At 37.7% G+C, this 22,476-nt stretch overlaps 1 protein-coding gene across 1 annotated transcript in view; it reads right to left on the bottom strand.

The window, feature by feature from the left end:
- Positions 1-22,476, bottom strand: part of grin3a.S (glutamate receptor, ionotropic, N-methyl-D-aspartate 3A S homeolog) — a 196,517-nt gene that overhangs the window by 108,244 nt on the left and 65,797 nt on the right.

Genomic DNA, 22,476 nt, shown 5'->3' with positions numbered 1-22,476 from the left:
TAGCACTGGCTACTGGCATTAGGATGGAGGCCAACATTTGGACTGCTAGAACAATGGCGTCTGATAAATGAAAATTGAGGCAGTAGAGTATATGGTTTACGAAATAAAGATGTCCCATTCCATTGCATATATACAATGCTATACTGTTAAATACAATTGGTATCAGAACATGATCAATACAAGAACATAAAGCATTTCTAACTTTAATATATGTATAAAATCCTGGAAATAGTGTGTGTGTTCCTATTACACAGATAAATACACTTTTTAATACACAATTACTTGAACCAGTTATATAATGATAATGGCTTCCTGTAATAACAAAGCAATTATTTTTAACATAACATTATACAAAACATGCTAGTTGCAAACATAATTGATTTCCAATAGTACATGATAATAAATTAATTACGACCTCTTGATAAAAATTAGTTTTCACCTATGGGCTATTATACACCTACATTTATCTGCAGAATTTTGCTCAGTAATGTTATTCATTTTTAAGGTATCCCTTCTGTCAGACTATAACATAAATTAAAGATGTAACTTGGATAATTACATTTTTTTTGCCATCTTCCAATTGATATCATAGCACTGAAGTGTTGCTATGCTGAAGAGATTCAACGTTCTTAATTACTTTCTCACTTGTGTTTTCCATCAGAGTTTATTATACGGGTAAAGCCAATGTTATTATTATTAATCATTTTGTATTGATATGTTCAGTACAGAACAAATTGATCATCATTCATTTAGTCACTGCCCCAGTGGAGGATACAATCAACAGGAGATGGGGACGAAATACAAATTTCTTTCAAATAGGGGCAGATGTATCAAAGGTCGAATTTTGAAGTTATGTGAATAACTTAAATAAATTCGAATTTACTCACAACTCGAATGGGAGGTTATTTATGTAAAATCTCGAACGTCTAATATTCGATTGAATACGAACTACCCGAAAATTCTAATCAAATTCGAAACGAGTTTTCCTCTGAAAAAAACTTGAATGTCAGGAAGGCAATTAACATCTTCAAATGGTTCAATGGACCTCTGCTATTGACTTGTAAATGAACTCGGCAGATTTTAGGTGGTTAATATTTGAATTAGAACTGTTTCCATTCGAACCTTAATAAATCTGCCCCATATAGGGGGAAATTTACTAAAGGGCGAACTGGCTAACACTGGTTAAAATTTTCGTAATTTCGCCAAGGAGATAGAGTCTGGCGCAACGTCGCACTCTAACGCCAGGCGAATTTTCACTCTGGCGAAAGAGCATTACTATGCAAATTCACTTGCCTTCGCCACCTCAGACCAGGCGAAGTGCAATAGAGTAGATAGGAGTTCCTCAAAAAAAAAAAAGTTGAAAATTTTTCAAGTCCCAAAAAACACTGGCGTCTTTTCCTTTTTACAGGGTGATAGGCTGAGAAAGATTGAAAAAAAAATTGTAGGGCAATATAATACTTCTATATCATTTTATTTAGGTTCCCTGGCCTTGTGTAGTGTAATATATTTGCTGCAGCATATACTGCCATTGTACTTTAACTGCACGCCGTATGCAAATTAGCCAACGCTAGCATAACTTCAAACTGCTGAGCGTATTTTCGATAGCGCAACTACGCCAGCGTTCGGTACCCTGTGCGCAACTTCGGATCTTCCCGAATTAGCGTTGTCCAGGCGAATTTACACATGGCGAAGTGTTCTGATTTGTGCAAAGCCAGTGACGGCGAATTTTCGCCGGTTAGTGAATTTGCCCCATAGTGTCAAAAAAAAAAAAATTACTTTCTGACTTTTGCCACTATATTTTTCCCCACACAACAAGGCAGCAGGGGTAACCACTGAGACTACCATGCTATCCATACATGTAAAGCAAAATACACTTATAGATACTTTGAGCTGACAATTACAATTTTTAACATACTAATGACTATAGTCTATTTTTTATGATTGTGCTTATTTAGGGATAGCTGACATCTGGTCATTTATGTATCTATAAGGTATGTTGCTATGTGGTTTCATGATGTACTAAATAAAAACAGGAATATTATTCAGTTTTTTATACGTGCCTCTGCATAAGTTATAATGTAGTTTATGTACACTATGCACTTATTTTAGATATGTTGACTGTATGTTAAAGACTTTGCTAGTCAGGTAACCCAAACCTAGATATACTTAAATGTTTGGAGGATGTTTTTATGACTGTGACACACAGACTCTCACTATAAATTAGCATATAACCTGTGGTCTTGGTTTCCTATTATTAAAGCTGCAAACTATCACTACCAGATGTGTTCCGGGGTTGCATGGGAGAGAAAACCTTCATTTATTTAAAGCTGTGACAGAGGTGATGGACCTGAAGATATTTTTATCTGCAGTGGTGGAGGGCTAAACTTCAGTTTAAAAGAATAATATTTATAAAAAGCATATTAAGGAAATGATCAGTACTGTGTTATCACTTCATTAAAGGGATACTGTCATGGGAAAAACATTTTTTTCAAAATGAATCGGTTAATAGTGCTGCTCCAGAAGAATTCTGCACTGAAATCCATTTCTCAAAAGAGCAAACAGATTTTGTTATATTCAATTTTGAAATCTGACATGAGGCTAGACATATTGTCAATTTCCCAGCTGCCTCAAGTCATGTGACTTGTGCTCTGATAAACTCCAATCACTCTTTACTGCTGTAATGCAAGTTGGAGTGATATCACCCCCCTCACTCCCCCCCCCCCAGTAGCCAAACAAAAGAACCATGGGAAGGTAACCAGATAACAGCTCCCTAACACAAGATAACAGCTGCCTGGTACAACACTCAATAGTAAAAACCCATGTCCCACTGAGACACATTCAGTTACATTCAGAAGGAAAAACAGCAGCCTGCCAGAAAGCATTTCTCTCCTTAAGTGCAGGCACAAGTCATATGACCAGGGGGAGCTGGGAAATTGACAAAATGTCTAGCCCCATGTCAGATTTCAAAATTGAATATAAAAAAATCTGTTTGCTCTTTTGAGAAATGGATTTCAGTGCAGAATTCTGCTGGAGCAGCACTATTTACTGATTCATTTTGAAAAAAATTTTTTTCCCATGACAGTATCCCTTTAAGCACCACATGCTTTATCAAATCAGGAATATCAATAAAATTTTGAAAGTTCCCAAAATAGAAAACCATTCAGCAAGAATGTGAAGGAGAATTATATATAATTATAATTATATATATATATATATATATATATATATATATATATATATATATATATATAAGTTGAATTATTTACATGTTTTTTCATATTTTGAAGATATCTAATGAAAATGATTCAATATAATTGTTTCATTTTTCCCAACTCCTCTTTGGCTGCTTATATTCCAGTGCAATTTTGTGTGCAAGTCGCCATGTTTTTTACCCACAATGCACAATTCCAGCATAATTGACACCACAAGGTAGAACCTGAAGAAATTGTAGCCTACAATTTAGATTTTTCAAGATTGGTGGAATAAATCACAATTTGATTGTTAGTAAATGGGCCCCTATGTGTTCAAAAGCGCAAATTAGACACAATTGCTCTGAAAATCTACAGTCTTCAGAAGTCATTATTTCTGGCACTTTCAATCAACATGACATCTGCACTCGATTTATTTTAAGTACTGCATCAATTGAGGAAGGCCACTGTGAGAACCCTGGAGCTACAGTACCAATGGTGGCTCCAGATTCCCCTGTGTCAATAGGTAAACTGTGTGATTTTCACATTTAAGCATTGCAGAAATAGCAGTGTTGAGCACAACTATGGGGACATCAAGGTGTGGCTTTAGTACCTTTTTTGTACCTTTTTGAATGATCATAAATGAGTTCTCTTATGTTTGCTCTATAAAAAAAATTATCCTTTCTAAAGCACAGCAAGGATTCCACCATTTCCTACAACCGAGGTAACCTTATCAGAGCAAATCCAATTGCTTCAACTCATGCACATCATCATAGATATACTGAAAACAACGCTTTCTGTTATTATTCCATGTTCTGAAATACATTTATTCACGTGATTGAATAATAATTGATTGCTGGGGTCTAACTATAGATATATGGAGACAACTTAACATCTGCATTTGGCACATCATGGTGTCCATTTCTGAACACAAGGTACAGGGCAAAAAAAGCAAAAATCCAAATGCTCCAAAGGTTCTTGCATCAATACATGCTCCTCTATGCTTTAACTTGCACCTGGCAGTTGAGTTTGCTGAATAAAGTACATAGTACTGTACATAGGAAAGGAATTATCTCCTTTTTTGAGTTGCTTCTTCTATGCCCCCCTTTGCATGTTACATATGCACATGTAACTGAGTTGCACTGAATGAATAGCACACTAACAATGGAGTTGTAGTTGCACTACATTTGTGTAATTAGCCCACACATTGATGCAAGGACAGCACACAACAATTTACAAGTGAATTTACCAGCATGGAATTTTCCACAATGCATGTACGGCAGTTTGTAAATGAACCATTATATGGGTGTAATGGGTTTTTGGGCAAATTTAGACCAAAAGGATCCATGTCCGGCTATAGAAATATAGAGCATGTGTTACATTGGACTCTAACACACCAGGCTAGGCCTTCGCTATGTGGTAGTAGTAAAGTAAGAATGTAGTGCAACTACAACTCCCATATGCTACTGTGCATTAAATACAAAATACAAGGGTGCCAGGAGGTTTTTGAAACAAAGATATACCAGTTGTACACGACACATGATCCACACGTTTTGTACTTACAATCCACAGAGGCCACAGCAGACAATCACGACATGACTAGAACAGTGGAACCCGCAGAGGATATATCGTCACACCAGGATAGATACACCCTCAGGATCTCAGCAACGTGACCTGGATCCCCACACGTTGGATCAGGGAACTCACTAAACCTAATTAGGCTGTGTTCCCTATACTAAAGGCCAGTCTTGCCTAAGGGGAGAGCTACCCCTTGCTATTCCTCCTAGTTGGAGCCCAAACTGCTTGTGCTATTTTACCTACCTATCTTACTCTCCTCGGCAGTACTAAAATACTAAAATAATCTGACCTGTGTCTGGCTGGCCTCATTCACATGTCCCTGCTCCCCAACTTTACTCTCTAGAGGTACTGGTTCCTCTGGGTCAGAATGGCTTTACTGGGCCTTGTTGTACCAAGGCTCCCTGGAAACATCCATTTGGATCAGCAACCAGAAGCCAAAGAGGAAGATGCACACCATTCACAATCACTATATCAAAGTGTGAGAGGAAGTGGTCACAACACCTCCTGGCCAAAAATACAACTATGCAAATTACAACTAGATACATGGGCATCTGCCCAGCAACTAGGGTGATCATGAAGTATAGGGATTTAAAGCCATAGGGGCACATTAACCCTATGGTTCTTACATGGGGATGGCACACTCTTTATACTTGGTGGTATATAGTGTAAAAGAAGGCACAATACATAATGGTTCAGTTTGTAGGTCTGATCTGATCATGTATGAACCTTCTGGTGCACGCTTCTTTGATTTTAACTTATTTTTCTCTCAATATCGCTCAATCTATCTATGTTATATATTGTGCTCTTAATTGGTGTGTACATGAGTTTTACTGACTACCTTCGGTGTTGTTGGCCATATCTTAAAGAAAGGAAAAGTCGTAACAAAATAGGTTCTTAGAAAGGTTTCTGACCTCTGCATTGGTACATACATCTCTAGACAGAATTTGTTTTGTATGATCTGTTATATCAAACAATCCATATTTTTAATGGTTTTGTTTTGTGTACCTCTAAAACGTATGAATACAAATATTGTTGCCTTGTATTTTTCCAAAGAAAATACGTTAAAACAGCATTTCATGGTAAAGTAGATGGTAGTTTATGTCTACCAATACAGTATGCTTTAGTTCACTTAATGACTAAAAATGCATCGACCATTTTCTCAGATCTCAGCAGCGAAATGGTATATAAACTGCAGCCATTACTGTGTATTTATCTTTATATGAAAAGAAAAGAGAGAAAATAACAAAAAGAAAATAGTAAATAAAAACAGAGAACATATAGGGGCCGATTCACTAAGGGTCGAATATCGAGGGTTAATTAACCCTCGATATTCGACTAGGAATTAAAATCCTTCCACTTTGAATATCGAAGTCGAAGGATTTAGCGCAGATAGTTCGATCGAAGGATAATTCCTTCAATCGAACAATAAAATCCTTCGAATCGAACGATTCGAAGGATTTTAATCCAACGATCGAAGGAATATCCTTCGATCCTTCCCCATAGGCTAACATTGACTTCGGTAGCTTTTAGATGGCAAACTAGGGGGTCGAAGTTTTTTTTAAAGAGACAGTACTTCGACTATCGAATGGTCAAATAGTCGAACGATTTTTACTACGAATCCTTCGATTCGAAGTCGTAGTCGTAGTCAAAGGTCGAAGTAGCCCATTCGATGGTCGAAGTAGCCCAAAAAAAACTTTGAAATTCGAAGTTTTTTTACTTCGAATCCTTCACTCGAAGTTAGTGAATCGGCCCCATAGAAATTGTTTGTTCTTTTCTCATATAGCAAATTAATTACTTTAAACATGAGCAGAACACAGTATATGTTAATGGTTTTGTAAACACCAAAAACATGTAAAAATCTAATAAACTAAAATCACTCCTATGTCTAAAAAAATTGCTAAGGCCATGAACATTCTTCAAACATTTTTCATGACTTTTCTTGTTTTTACTAAAGACCATTTGTTCATAGAAGTTTGTGTTTGAAATTTGCTTGATTGCTTTATTAAAGAACAGCATGGCTGCCCCAACTGCACAAAAAGCCTTCTCTCTCTATGTTTACATTTTCTTAAAAACAATATTTGGCATATATAACATATGCCACCAAATTCTTTGGAAAATGTATGGATTGTGATTGTAAACAGAGTATACTTTTCTTGTAACAGCTCCGTGCTAGGCTTACCCCTAATAAAGTTGTGAGTCAGTCATAAGGTCTGGATGTCCACCTCACCTTTAAAGGAGATGCTTTTCTCTTTTGAGCCCCCTAACACTATAATATCTTAAACCTAATTAGAGAAGAAAGAAACACAATGTTGTGTGCATCTCTTCCGCTGTGTGTGGGTCATCTTACTATTAGAACTAATATACAGTATATGGAAATGGTTTTTGAGATGTTATTCTGAGGCAAGCCTAGCTCCACAGCAATATTTAGGCCAGTTCATCAAGTATGATGGCACTACTACAAGTCAAAAGAGCTCATGATCAAGCTAAAGGCCATACAAAGCTTTTGAAGGACATCATCCTATCCAGCTACCTTTCATTGAACAACCCTTATTTAATCTTTTGATTTTAGTAAAGTTCTCACATACTAATGGTTCACAGTCATAATGATTATTGTTTTCAACAGCTTTAATTTGGATTTTAACTTGTACAAAAGAGACCACAAATAATAACAGCTGTGTGGTGAACATCAGAGGGACATTTGAGAGAAAGAAACAGAAAGGAAAAAAGAAAGAGAATAAGCCATATCATAACAATAAGCCATAACAATACAGTAAAGCGCTAAGAAGTAAACGGCAGCTTAATGAATATTAAAAAATGAGACTGAACAATATTTATGATCTGATGATAATGTCCCTTGGATATGAATAAAAAAATAATTCTAAAGTCTAGCAGCTGTGGAAGAAGGGAATAAGCACATGGCCATATGGATAAATGGCATTGGCAGTTCCGTTGGGCTATGTTAGCATTGTATGCCAAGGGCAAGTCTTGGATCAGAAAGTAGAAAGGAACCCTGTAGTCAGAAAATTACAAGTATACCATGGTACCATGGTGACAATTTTTATAAATATCTTGTGTTTATCATTGTGTATTCTGATCAAACTTTCATTGACCACAACCCGGTTGAGTACGACTTGAAGTGTGAGATGGGGATAAAAGTTGGCATGTCGATTATAGGGAACAAAATACATATTATTATAAATGTATTTATTTGTCTAATATCTTACCAATAAGAAAAGTCGAATAGCACATTATAAAATAAATGAGAGTGATGAAAGCAAACTTATATCAAAAGACTTTTGAAAGCAAGAATGTTCCAAATCAATGTATTTAATCAGATGTACTGTATCATAGTGAGGCATAAGAGTAAATGAGCATTCTGCCAATAATGTGATTATTATGACCATATATTTACCATTCAACACAAAGTGGAAATAACTAGAAGTATTTTATGCCTCATGTAGAATATAGAGACACTGCAGTCAAGAATTTGACAGCAGCAGAAGGTAAAAGGCATGTTAAATAAATTACAGCTTATAGGAACAAACCAGCTATTGCTAAATAGAACATGGCTTGCCTCTGTTATGTTGCTATATCAATCCGCGGCAGTGTTAAATGTCTTTATCTTTAAAAATTGGTTCTGGTGGTTCTCTGTCTTATTGGCATTTAATGGTGTATGACTGCATTTAATATTGTCAAATTTCTTTCTCTTTCGCTATGGCAGTTAAATATGAATGATCACTCTCTATGTCTTTTTCATGTTGTGGTGTTAGCCTGTTACTCTTTCTCCTGCTGCTGGTGTTTGAGTTGTCTGTGTATTTTTGGCAACATTCTCTGCATTTCCATTATTGCATTACCTACTGTGAACTATTGATGTACTTGTGACAGAAATACAATGGATGTGACACCCACACTAAATACAAACTATTTGGTTGAAATGGTCCTAGGTAGAGATATGAAAAACACTTCTTAAGAATTAATCTAAAAAAGTGCTTTAATTATAGCTCCAGCACAAAATATTCATATATAAAGGAAAACAAAAACACATTGGAAATAGCTTATTTTATATTTGTTCAGAGAATCTTGTACCTCAGAACTTAATAAATAATGCCTGTGAAAATGCATACAATTATTTTATGTATATTATAATTGCATGGATTTATCCAGATCCTGAAATGATGCAAAATACTATGCTGTATTTTATCTGTATACTTTAAAATAGATTTATTTTCTTTTAACTCCACATCTCTTGTCAGATCATAAAACCTGAAAAGACATATGTGATTTGTCATTAAAGTATATGGCTATAGTGGGTGGATGGAACTGTGATACCATAATACTGATATTACACTGTAGTGAATGTCATAGAGAATGTCTCTGTCTTTATCCACTAGGAATGCTGATTTGTTAAAATAATATATTAAAAAAAAAGTAATCTATAAATAAATAATTTAAAAAAAAGTATCTAGTGGGAGGCGTGGCCTGGACGCTGAAAGAAATGGCCGCTTGATCACGCAGCTCCGCCAAAAAGCCCACCCTAAGCCTACATTAGCACCCTGTATATTGCCACCCACCCGCAGCATTGATTCCCGAAGATACCCTGGGCACTCCGATACTTGCCATTGGCAGCCAGAGGTCCGAACGGATGACATCTTCCCGGCAGACTTGGAGAAAGGGTGTGGAACGCAGCAGCCATTACCCTGTCCGGCACGCATAGCCGACAACACCAGCCAGGCGAAACACCAGCCGGCAACCCACACGCAGTCCGGAACGGGTGGTGAGTGGCAGCTGTTTACAAGCCTTGCTGGCGGAGTACGGTGGTGCGGCGAATGTGGCCCAGACGCTTCGACCACGTGGGTACTGTGAGACCCCCCCACAAGGTTGCACATTAGGCCCTCAAACCTCTACAAATAGCTGAGCACCGGGACCCTCCGGAAGTCAGCAGGGGAGCCATTAAGCTCTCTAATATATAAGGGCCACAGCCTAACGTCTCACAGCAGAGTCAAAGCAGCACACCCTGCACGTTATTGTTAACTGCCCAGCACCTGGTTCTAAAGACATTGCTTTAGTTAACCCCCTCTCACGTATCACCTTACACAGCCAAGGTGGAGACTAATAGGACGAAGTGCCCACCACCTTGCCACTCTGATTTCCCACTGCTGAGTGGTTACAACAAGTCGCACAGGGGAAAAGGCAGCTTACCAAGTCTTTTCAGCCTGATTGACACTTTGGTCAACAGAGAACCTGCAATCACGCACACTCGGCTGATCATTACTAGAGCCACTATTCAGGCTGGATGCCACAGCCGGAACCTCGGACAAGCTTAGTGGAGGCCAAACTTACTGTACATATTAACTACCACTAAGAATTACTCATCTCATTCGAGACATATCCAGAATCCTCCAAAAGACTCTCATCAACTATCATTGACTCACTATGACGAGCAGAAGACAGCAACAAATGGTTAACCTCCCTGAAGGTACGTCTGATTTCTTCAAAAGCAGACCTACAAAAAATGTCAAAAATTCAAGCCCACCTGTGGAACAGGAATCTGAATCACCCTGCACTAAAAAAGATATTAATGAACTCAAAGCTCTCCTCTTGGGATTCAAGGAAGAGATTCAAAACGAAATACGGAATTCGCTTACAGATATCAAATCTGACATTGCAACACTGGACAATAGAGTTCAAGTGTTAGAACAAGCTCAAGACTCTGTCCAAGAATCCACATCTAACATGGAGACTCTGATTCAGGATCTACAGACACAATTACGAGACCTTCAGGATGCTCATGAGGACCTGGAGAATCGCACTAGAAGAAACAACTTACGCCTTCGAGACATACCGGAGTCAGTACATTTGGACACTTTTTTGCCGAAATTTTTTAAGGCTTTATTGCCAGGAGTTGAGGATAAGTATCATCTGCTGTACAGAGCTCATAGAGCTCTTCGTCCTAGACCACACCCGAATATGCCACCCAGAGATGTGATAGTGCGATTTCACTATTTTCAGACCAAAGAGGCTATCTTGAAAGCGTCTCGAACCGCGCAACTGGAGCTTGATGGAATATTTCCAAAAATATACGTTGACTTAGCTGCCTCAACATTACAAAAGCGGAAAGACCTCAAACCTTTGACAGAAGTGCTGCGACAAAAAGGCATACCATATAGATGGGGATTCCCCTTTAAACTCACGTATCAACAAAATGGCCTTACATATACCATCAAACATCCAAGCGAAATAGAGGAGGCACTGCCTTACCTTCAAGATCCTCCAATGGATTCCTCGGAGACAGAGCCACAGGATCCTAGGAAACAAGACACACTGGCATAGCCGGAGAATGGGACCGCTCTGCAGTGAGGTCAAGGACCTCATAAGACGATTATTGGAGGATATTTTACCCATTCCACCAAAACTATGGCGTATCGCTAATGCCTGACCACAGCAACACAAAGGTGGTCCTTATACTATATCCAATTATACATCGAGGACAGATAAAAGCTGAGCTCTGGGAAGCCAGACTCGGCAGATGGAAAACTGAGTATCCCCTAAGTTGCTCGATACCATACTGACGGGTCAAGATCGTACCAGTAGAGGAATCTGCTAATCTCTGCCTGAGATGCCTGGAGTTATATTTATATTGACCTAATCAGCTTTTTAGCTGGACCTTGAAACTTTGGTTACAGTTAAAATAGTTTAAATGTTCACCGGTTAGTTAACAATTGAATGTGTTAGTATTCAACATCTTGTGAGTTAAATTATCCTACCATTTGGACATAGGGTAAAGATAGCATTAATATAGGGTGGGCTACGCGGACTGGCTTCCCTTTTAGACTCCATTCCGTGACCCCCCCCCCATTGAAGGTTTTCCTAGTGAGGTGCAACAAAACTGCTCTCTCCCCCTTTTTAATTTAGGAACCTTCGCCAATCTCCTTTTTTGGAAGATTATACGTCGATTGACTTGTAATTTGTTTCTTGTGTTGTTTTGTTATTGTCTATCTCCCCCCCCCCTTTTTCTCTCTTTTCTACTGTCTGATCTTTCTCTACATTCTTATTTCTGTTTTTCCCTCTCCCCTCCCCCTCTCTCCCCCACCTTCCACTCTTTATTGACTGTCTTACCCTTACAATTCTATTCCTCCTTGCCATCAACACTTTTTATCGAGTGTTTTTCCCTTACTTTTTCTTTTCTTTCTCTTCTTTATCACTAGCATATCATCACGGTGACGTCTTGTTCCCTCAAAACTCTCCCAGGATGGATGCACGGGTGCCCCCGGATCCCCACTCATTTGATCTGAAGGTAGGCTCACACAATGTTAATGGCCTCAATGTGCCCCAAAAACGCACTATGGCCTTCTCTGACTATTTCAAATTAAAGCTCGATGTCTTGCTGCTGCAGGAGACACATTTCAGTAGAACTTCATCACCCAAATACCTTTCAAAATACTACCCCCAGATTTACCTGGCAAATTCAACCACAAAACGAAAGGGTTGGCCATCCTTATCGCTAAACAGGTGAAATTCCAACTTATACAGAAATATATAGACCCAGATGGCCGCTTCATCATCTTAACGGGACACCTTCAGAACCATCTGACTACGCTTGCTTCAGTATATACCTCAAAACAAAAATTTTTTAGAATTTTTTAAAAAAAATTATCAGAAATCTCGGAGGGCAGAGATTTTAACACAACCATAAATAACAATTTAGATAGATCACGGGACATTTTAGAAAAACCAACGACTAGCACATGCGATAGAGACACGAAACACCTTATCAACCACCTGAAGGAGGAGGCACTAGTAGACGTTTGGAGAGAGAAACATCCAGTAGATAGAGACTATACATACTACTCCTCTGTACATGCCACCTATTCGCGTATAGATTTCATCCTCACAAAACCTCCATTATTACATTATATCCACACGGTTAATATCCACGACATCACTTGGTCAGATCACGGTATAGTGGAAACACTTTTCAAAAGGTGGGACAAGATCAGAGGGGGTGGTAACTGGAGACTAAATGACTCCCTGCTGCTAGATAGGGATATCTGTACGGAGATAACCAATACCATCAAAGAATACTTCCAAAACAACACTCCAGCTGATACCTCCCTTGCTATTACATGGGACGCCCACAAAGCTGTAATTAGAGGGATCTTGATTAAACATGCTTCCCGACTGAAACGAACCAAGGAGGAGAAGATTAAACAGTTATCCCAAAAACTCCACGATGTGGCCACTGCACATAAAAAACTCCCAACCCCGGAAAAACACAGGGAACTACAAGACCTTAGAACAAAACTAATACAATTGCTTTCAGAAAAAGCCGCCTACTCAATGCGTAGAACTAAATGTCACTACTATGAATATGCGAACAAGCCCCATACAATGTTAGCACGCAAGCTGAGAGCTCTACATACTACACAAACAATCCATGCCATTAGGACTCACAAAGGGACTGTGACGAGAGACACAGAACAAATTCTCAATATGTTTAGTAATTTCTACACGGAATTGTACTCAGCAGATAAAGCCCCACAAGCCAACCTATCCAGAGAATCCAACTTTTTGTCTCAATGGGACCCACCTCAGCTTACTAAAGAAGACCAAGACATGCTAGCTGCATCCATAGATATAGAAGAAATAGAAAATGTGATTAAAATTTCCAAACCGAATAAAGCTCCAGGCCCTGACGGCTACACAGCACAGTATTACAAAAAATTTGTCACACTTTTAGGCCAATGCCATTAGACAAAACCCGGATATCAAAGGATTCCATGTGACAAATGAGGAACATAAAATAAATTTATTCACCGATGACATTCTCCTTACACTTACATCTCCCCAAACTTCACTACCTAACTTACTGCATACCCTAGAACACTTCCAGCAGATTTCAGGATATAAAATCAATTCTACTAAGACACATGCTCTCCCTTTAAAAATGCCCAAATTAGAACTGAAACTACTCCAGCTTAACTTTGACTATAAATGGGAAAGCGATCATTTAGAATATCTGGGGATCAATCTCACTCCATCTTACAAATCTTTATACAAAGCTAATTACCCAACGCTAATAGATAAACTTACGAAAGATCTATCTATCTGGCATACCTATTCTCTGTCTTGGTTCGGCAGAATAACATCTGTAAAGATGACTCTATTGCCCCGACTCCTATATCTCTTCAGAGTTCTACCAATTAACTTCCCTAAAAAAATAGCTCTCTCACTTCAAAAAGCTATTTCGAACTTTATATGGGGAGGAAAGAGACCCAGAATTAAGTCGATGGTTATGACCAAACCGAAAACAATAGGGGGTCTTGGAGTTCCACACATATACATATACTACTTGGCAAGTAGATTAGAGACCATGGTGCACATACACGCTCCTACAGAGGAATCCTGGAAAATAATTGAAAATCACTTCTCTGCACCCATGCAATTAGCACATCTATTTTGGATTCCTAAAGCGCACAGAGACATCCCCAGAGATCTCTTACCCTCCTCGCAACAAGCCCTGGATTTGTGGGACTCCATAGCCCTTAAGATGAAATTGAGCACATGTAACACTAGATATAGAACAATATTTTGCAATAAGACCTTTCTACCAGGATGCCACCCCCTAGATTTTAAACCGTGGATAGATGCAGACATGGTCACACTAGCAGACTTCTGTCCAGATCAAATTACTCTTTCATTCCAACAACTCAAGGAGCAACATGACATTCCCCATTTGCAATTCTTTCATTATTTACAAATTAGACACTATGTAGAGACCGAAACCAAACCTCAGAGTACCCAGCCTATGACATACTTTGAAACAATCTGCTTCAAACGCTTATACCCGACACACCTGATATCCATATTATACAGCCACATATCGTCTGATACCACTAACATACGCCAGCCCTACATGACAAAATGGGAAACAGATTTGGACTTCCCAATTTCGGATAAGACATGGTCATATATCTGGGAAAATGCCAAAAAAACATCCATATGTGCAAGCTCCAGCGAAAGGGCATATAAAATCATCTATCGCTGGTATTATACCCCTACACGTATAAGTAAATTTAGTGACAACCCAGAACATGCCATATGTTTTAGAGGATGTGGTGAACAAGGATCCTTTCTACACACATGGTGGACCTGCATAGTAGCCCAGGAATTCTGGAAGATGATAGCCTCTCTGCTCTCCGAGATTCTAAATAGCACTATCCCGGCAACCCCACACACATTTCTACTAGGTATGAAAATTGAGAACATTAATTCTAAACCAGGGATCCCCAACCAGTAGCTCGTGAGCAACATGTTGCTCTCCAATCCCTTGGATGTTGCTCCCAGTGGCCTCAAAGCAGGTGCTTATTTTTGAATTCCAGGCTTGGAGGCAAGTTTTGGTTGCTTAAAAACCAGGTGCACTGCCAAATAGAGCCTTAATGTAGGTTGACATTCCACATAGGGCCTACTAAATGGCCAATCACAGCACTTATTTGGCAGCCAGGAATATTTTTTATGCTAGTGTTGCTCCCCAACTCCTTTTACTTCTGAATGTTGCTCGCGGGTTGTAAAGGTTGGGGATCCCTGTTCTAAACTATCCCATAAATTGGCCACACACATCCTGACAGCAGCAAGATCTCTCCTAGCAGCTAATTGGAAACGACCACAATTACCTGGCCTACAATCACTGATAACCAAAGTAAACTGGATCCGAGCGATGGAATCCATCAGAAATATACTTCTGGACAAGAGCTATGAGGGGGAGCTGGAGTGGTACCCGTGGACCCGATACTTGGAGGAAACCCAATCTGAGTCTCACTCCCCTGACTCTGGAACTGCTTGAACACTGTAGGAAATAAGATGTCATTTGGTAAATATGTATTGTAGTTACGATACCTGTCTTGCTTCTTAACCTCTCTTCCCCCCTTCCTTTCCCCCCCCCTTCCAACAACTGTTTCTCCCTCCCCATCTACAAGCCAGCTGCATGAATAGCATTGAAATGAAATAGCTTGAGCAGGACACGATTTACATAACGAGCGTCTCTAGGACCAATACTGTTATCCGGACTTACACCTGAGTGGCCATGAGATATGGTCAGATACTGAGAATGTTCTGTCAAGAATGGCATAACATATTTAGAACAAACTTGCAGCTGTGAACATGTTATACTTTATTGCATCTTTTTTATTTGTCATATTGTAAAACAATAAAAAATTCAGATATTAAAAAAAGTATCTAGTATCTAGTGTCTAGAATCTAGTCTAGTGTCTAGATTCTGGATGGCGTTTTTTTTGACCATTCATCCATACAAAATCTCTCCAGTTCAGTTAAATTTGATGGCTGCAGAGCATGGACAGCCTGCTTCAAATCATCCCATAGATTTTCCATGATATTCAAGTCCGGGGACTGTGGCGGCCATTCCATAATATTGTAATTCTCCCTCTGCATAAATGCCTTTGTAGATTTTCGAAGTGTGTTTAGGGTCATTGTCTTGTTGGAATATCCAACCCCTCCGTAACTTGAACATTATCCTGAAGAATTTGTTGATATTGGGTTGAATTCATTAAACCCTCAACTTTAAGAACTAGCCACCCAGCCCCACAGCATGATGGAACCTCCACCAAATCTGACAGTAGGTAGCAGGTGTTTTTTTTGGTGCACCATGCAAATCACTTTTTGTTATGACCAAATAACTACATTTTTGTCTCATCAGTCTAAAGCACTTTGTTCCAAAATGACTGTGGCTTGTCTAAATGAGCTTTTGCATACAACAAGAGACTCTGTTTGTGGCGTGAGTGTAGAATGGGCTTCTTTCTCACCACCCTGCCATACAGATGTGCTTTGTGCAAATTGTGCTGAATTATAGAACATTGTACAGATACACCATCTGCAGCAAGATGTTCTTGCAGGTCTTTGGAGGTGATCTTTGGATTGTCAGTAACCATTCTCACAATCATCCGCATATGCTGCTCCTGTATTATTTTTTTTGGCTTTCTAGACTTGGGTTTTACAGCAACGGTGCCTGTGGCCTTCTATTTTCTGATTGCATTCCTTACAGTTGAAACCTCTGAGATAGCTTTTTGTTGCCTTCCCCTAAACCATGATACTGAACAATCTTTGTTTTCAGATCTTATAGAGAGTAGCTTTGAGGATCTCATGCTGTTACTCTTCAGAGGTCAAACAGAAGCACAACTTGCAATTAGCTGCCTTAAATACCTTTTCTCATGATTGGACACACCTGCCTATGAAGTTCAAGGCTTAATGAGCCAATCCAATCAATTTGGTGTTGGCAGTAATCAGTATCGAGGTACCCACATTTTTGCACCCCCAGTTATTTACATTTGATGTAATTACATACAAATGAACACTGCTTCACTAAAATATCTGTTCAGAAAACACCCCAGATGTTCCTGGGAAAATGAAAGACATAGCACTGTTATCTTTTTTGTTGAAAGTGGAGTAAATTATTATGCAGGCTGAGAGGGGTTCCCAAACTTTTTGATATGACTGTATATACGCACACACACATAGTTGTTTCATGAAATTTCAGTGGGGGTTATTCTTGATTGTGTTTTTCCAACAGTGATTTTATGATCTTTTGATGTTGTACTATATTTCAGCAGTGTCTTCCTATATGAGTTGACAGTGCTTATACTATGGTAATAGGCATTTCCAGCTCAGTACACATTCTCTCTTGTCTTAACAGCTCTTGCGTCGTACTGTCAAGTTCAATACAAAATGTCAGTTTACTCATTTTATGTTTATGGCAGTTTACATTTGTCACATCCGACATGTATTGTGTCATAGATAAGGGAACTGATTTGATCAAATTGTAAGATTTGCATAGAATATGTAGCCAATTTATACTTCTAGAACTGTATGAGCATCTACTTTAAATATCAGCCTTCTTGCTTTGTTTAAGCATCTACAGAACCCTGGGAACTCTTAAAAATAGAAAAACAGCAATTAAAATATAATTTTGCCTCTTAATATGTCCCTGGTAAGGCCTCACCTTGAGTATACAGTGCAGTTTTGGGTTCCAGGCCTTATAAAGGATATCAATGAGCTGGAGAGAGTGCAGACATGCAACTAAACAGGTAAAGGGGATGAAAGATTTAAATATTGAGAGTGATTGTAAAGGTTGTGGTTGTCAAGGTTGTGGTTGTTTTCTCTGGAAAGAAGATGTTTGCGAGGGGACATGGTTAACTCTATGCAATCATATTTTAGAGCATTATAGACATATTATTATTATAATTTATTATAGTTTTCAAAGTAAATAAATATATTAGAGATTCTGAAGCATTCTTTTTTTGGTGTTACTGCCCCTATAAGTCTTCTCCATCTTGAAATATTAATGATCATTAAAGCACTGGAAAGATTGTAATTAATTAAATATAGTCATGCAAATCTCATGGGGATTTGCATTAAAAAAAATTTTATTGTGCTAGATTTTATTTATCCTTACATTTGGCAGTTTTTAAACAATCCAACAACATGCAAAAAGAGGTGGTAGGAATGCATTGATAAAGGTGTAACTGTATTAGCAATTGTAATGGTATTAGCAGCCTGTTAATAATTTCCTAACACGAATGCTGAAAATGAAAGCCTTTCAATATACCAGGAAGATTTCTTCAGAAAATATGTTATTGTTCACAGAATCAAGCTAGAGCTGACTACAATAAATTCAGCCCAGAACACATAAGATATGGAAAATTGAAATAAATGAAACGCATAAAAGAACACTTTTAGCAGTGAAACAGCAGCAGTATATGAATGTTGACAGATTCTAAAGCAGTCAAAAGGTAAACAATTATGACAGTTTTTCATGAGCATTCACACTGCAACATCTTTTCAGATAAATTTAATCTCTTACTAAATAGACTGAAAAACACGAAAGCACCAATACGAAAGCACAAATAAATTAGCAGATAGATTCCCGTGTATTCATTAGAGGAGCACATACTATGTGAATAATGACTGAACAGATAAGGAGAATTGTAGGAATGGAGGAATTTGTTTTGAGTGGTGATGGTGAAATGCAGCCCTTTATTCAGTAGAGAGTATAGTACATTAAATATGCCTTTAACCAGCTGTTGGCTGGGAGGTTGACAGTTCGAGAACACATGCAACAGAGTGAACCATTGGTTATAATAACTTTGTGTATACTCCATTATTACAGACAAAAGGTTAGACACGAACACACTTGAACACTGAGAATAATATTAAACAATATGTCCAAATGATCTTGCAGATGACCTCAATGCCACTAGTACAATTCCTCTAGTTCCTCAATATTTCCCATAGCTTGCAACAATAATAAATGAAACAGGATCACAGGGTTTTTAACTACTTTGTTGTCCACCTTCCTGTGAATTTTCCATACCTCTTGGCACACAGGTCTCTGACCCCTTATGTAACACACTCTATTATGTAACTCAATAACCTAACTTGTCCTTCTCCGTCACTTTATCCCTCACTGGCAAGGTACATGATGGAGCCTCAGCTGTTCAGTTAGCTGTTTTGTGTTTATCTCTCAGTATCTACATTTTCAAAGAATCTGGAATAATAACCTAATTATGTAGGGCTGACAATGGCTCACCTTGGCACCTCTGTGATCTACATTATCTTCCTCATCATCAGCCAAAAGAGAATAGGGCACACTACTCTCTCCCTTATATAGATATCTTAGGGCAATCACACTCCATACTAACTGACACTGAGAGTCACCTGCTTTCGGAACCTTCTAAAAGGGGGTTCCCTGCCTCACATTGCCTTCTAGTTACTGGAACTACCAACTGATTCAAATATTCATGATATATATTTCAATGCATTGCTCACAAAACATGTAGGGCTCTGTCAGCGATATTTCTTTATGTGTGTGTGTGTGTGTGTGTGTGTGTATATATATATATATATATATATATATATATATATATATACACTATATATATATATATATATATATATATATATATATATATATATATATATATATATATATATATATATATATATATATATATATATATATATATATACTGTATATATATATATATATATATAGTGATTGAGATAACGGCACTCATGAAAAAGTTGCTTTTCTTCCTGGGTGCAATTCCACAAATCGTATAAATCATCCAAGAAGGTAGCCACACTCGCAGGACTTACAGTATAGTGGACAAAAAATGCTTTATTGCAGGTGAAGAAAAAACAGTTTTTCTTCACCTGCAATAAAGCATTTTTTGTCCACTATGAGTCCTGCAAGTGCGGCTACCTTCTTGGATGATATATATATATATATATATATATATATATATATATATATATATATATATATATATATATATATATATATATATATATATATATATATAGTAGTGTGATGGGCGGCACACCGCTTCCAAACCTCACCCAGTTGCACGGTTAAAGCTTACATACATTTTCCAAAAAAGAACCAGCAACACCGGGATATTTTTCAAAATCAAAAAACGTGTATTTAGTAAAGCATGTTTTGTCTAAGACATGCTTTACTAAATACAGGTTTTTTGATTTAGAAAAATACATATATATGCCCTCCCTTCTTTATCAATTTGGGCCTTGTGGCTTCCTACCCTTTTTATTTGTTACACTAATTTCTTTCTGATAACCCAACACTTGCCAAGATCCTAACACAAGGTATGCTGTAATCTGAACAGCAGCTACTGCAGAAGCATGCAATAATATGCATTAATTGCAAAATGCAATACCTCTACAAGCACATTGTAAAATATAAAATCTTTATAATCTGTTTGATAATAAAACTGCTAATAACATTTTTATGTTAAAAATATAGTACATACATAGTACAAGCAAATTTTATATTTATACATTTAACAGAAGACAAATACTTAGGTTAAAAAGTACAATGCTGGATGTGGCCCTCTTTTTATAAATGTTCTCTGCTCATATCATGCTTTATTATAATCATATGGAACATATCAAGATCCCTGCATAGGCAGATTTCCCCCAACAAGTAATGTTTCCCTTGACTAAAATTAACCCTCTGATTTACAACCACAATTAAAAAACAAGCTGCATTTTAAAGCTCTGTGATTAGCTAACAATTCTTTCCCACCCTCATTCAAAGGACACTAATGGAAATTTCACAAATATTTTACAGAAGTTTATTTAACAGCCAAGAATACCTCTGAGGTCAAATTCACTTTGATGAGAGTCATTTTCTCAATACCATGTTTCCATGACATTAGAGACCACAGAAATTGGCTACATAAATATGATGGAAGCTTATAGGTAAGGATAGAATGTAACATTGAAATAGATAATAACAATCACAAAAACCTTGTTTTGCATGAAAGAAAGTAGAAATAAGTATACTTATTTTTTTGTTAGTGTAACCTTTTTCTTGCAGATAAATATTTACTCTTTTACTATCCTATTTGCATAAGGAAATATATTATTGGCATCAACCATGTCAGAAAAACACAAGTACATAGTTAAATTGGGTTGAAAAAAAGACTTAGGTCCATCAAGTTCAACCCCTCCAAACAAACCATCATTAACATCATCCAGCAAGACTTTCTATAACCTCACTGTACTCACTGTAAAGAACCACCTAGGCTCCTTCAAATGAAAGTTCTGTTCCTCTATTCTAAAAGGGTGGCCAATGTTGTGTCAATCAAAGTCATATTTATAATGTGTATATGTTCACATTTAATTTGTCTGTGTTACTTTAGGCTTCTACACCTGCCCAAGTTGAACAGTTAAAGAACATTCATTTAAGTTTTCAAGATATAACTGCAACAACTCACAAATGATTTTATGTTTCGAAGTACAATAAAGTGAATCTACCTATAACACACACACGGTATCCCATATTTCATTCATATCCCCAAGCAGTCAGAATGAAAAGATATGTGATCTTGACCAAATATTATTAGGGAGTCTGATCAGTTACCTATAACAAGAAAATGAAACTAGCTTTACAATGGAAGCCTGATTCACAAGGGGTTAGGTTTAATAAAGCTGCCCTTAAAAGCTGATTTTGCACTTAAGTCACTCTAAAGGTCTGTTTTCCTTTTTGTTTGACAAAGTGTTTTAGAGAGAAAGAGAGTTGTTTGATCAATGGAACAGAGGAATTTATCCAATTAAACAATACATGCATTTTCTGCTGCCAGTAACAGTATTTTAAATGTTGGATTTTTGTAGTCCTCAGATATCTAAAAAAGACATATGAGGGCTATAAAGTGAATCTGTCTCCTTACTCCTAGCACATCATCCCATTCCTATAAAGAATTCTTTAAAACACAGAATCAGAACTATAAACGGCAGATGCATTGTTACTGGTCAAGGTAGACAGATTGTCAATAGCGCTGTTTCGCCGAAAAATATGCGAATTTCGTGCAAAATTCGCGAAACATTGCCGGCGTCTTGGTTTTGACGCCGACGTCCTTTTTTTGATGCCGGCGTCCATTTTTTTTGGTGAAAATGCATTGCTGGCGAATTTGTGCCAGCGAATTTTTGCAAGCGAATTTTCACGCCCGTTTCGCAAATTTATTCGCTGGTGGTGAATCACGCAAATTCACGGCAAATTTGCACCTGGTGAATAAATTCGCCCATCACTAATTGCCAATATACTGTGCAAGGCAGGGTGAAAAATTAACAAAATGAGTGCAATCCACTAAGTTATTTGGACTTTGCACCCTGCCTTGCCTAT

Source organism: Xenopus laevis, chromosome 1S, assembly GCF_017654675.1.
Source record: "Xenopus laevis strain J_2021 chromosome 1S, Xenopus_laevis_v10.1, whole genome shotgun sequence".
Classification (NCBI taxonomy): Eukaryota; Metazoa; Chordata; class Amphibia; order Anura; family Pipidae; genus Xenopus; species Xenopus laevis.
The sequence above is the reverse complement of the archived record's forward strand: the minus strand, read 5'-3'. Positions and strand labels throughout refer to the sequence as shown.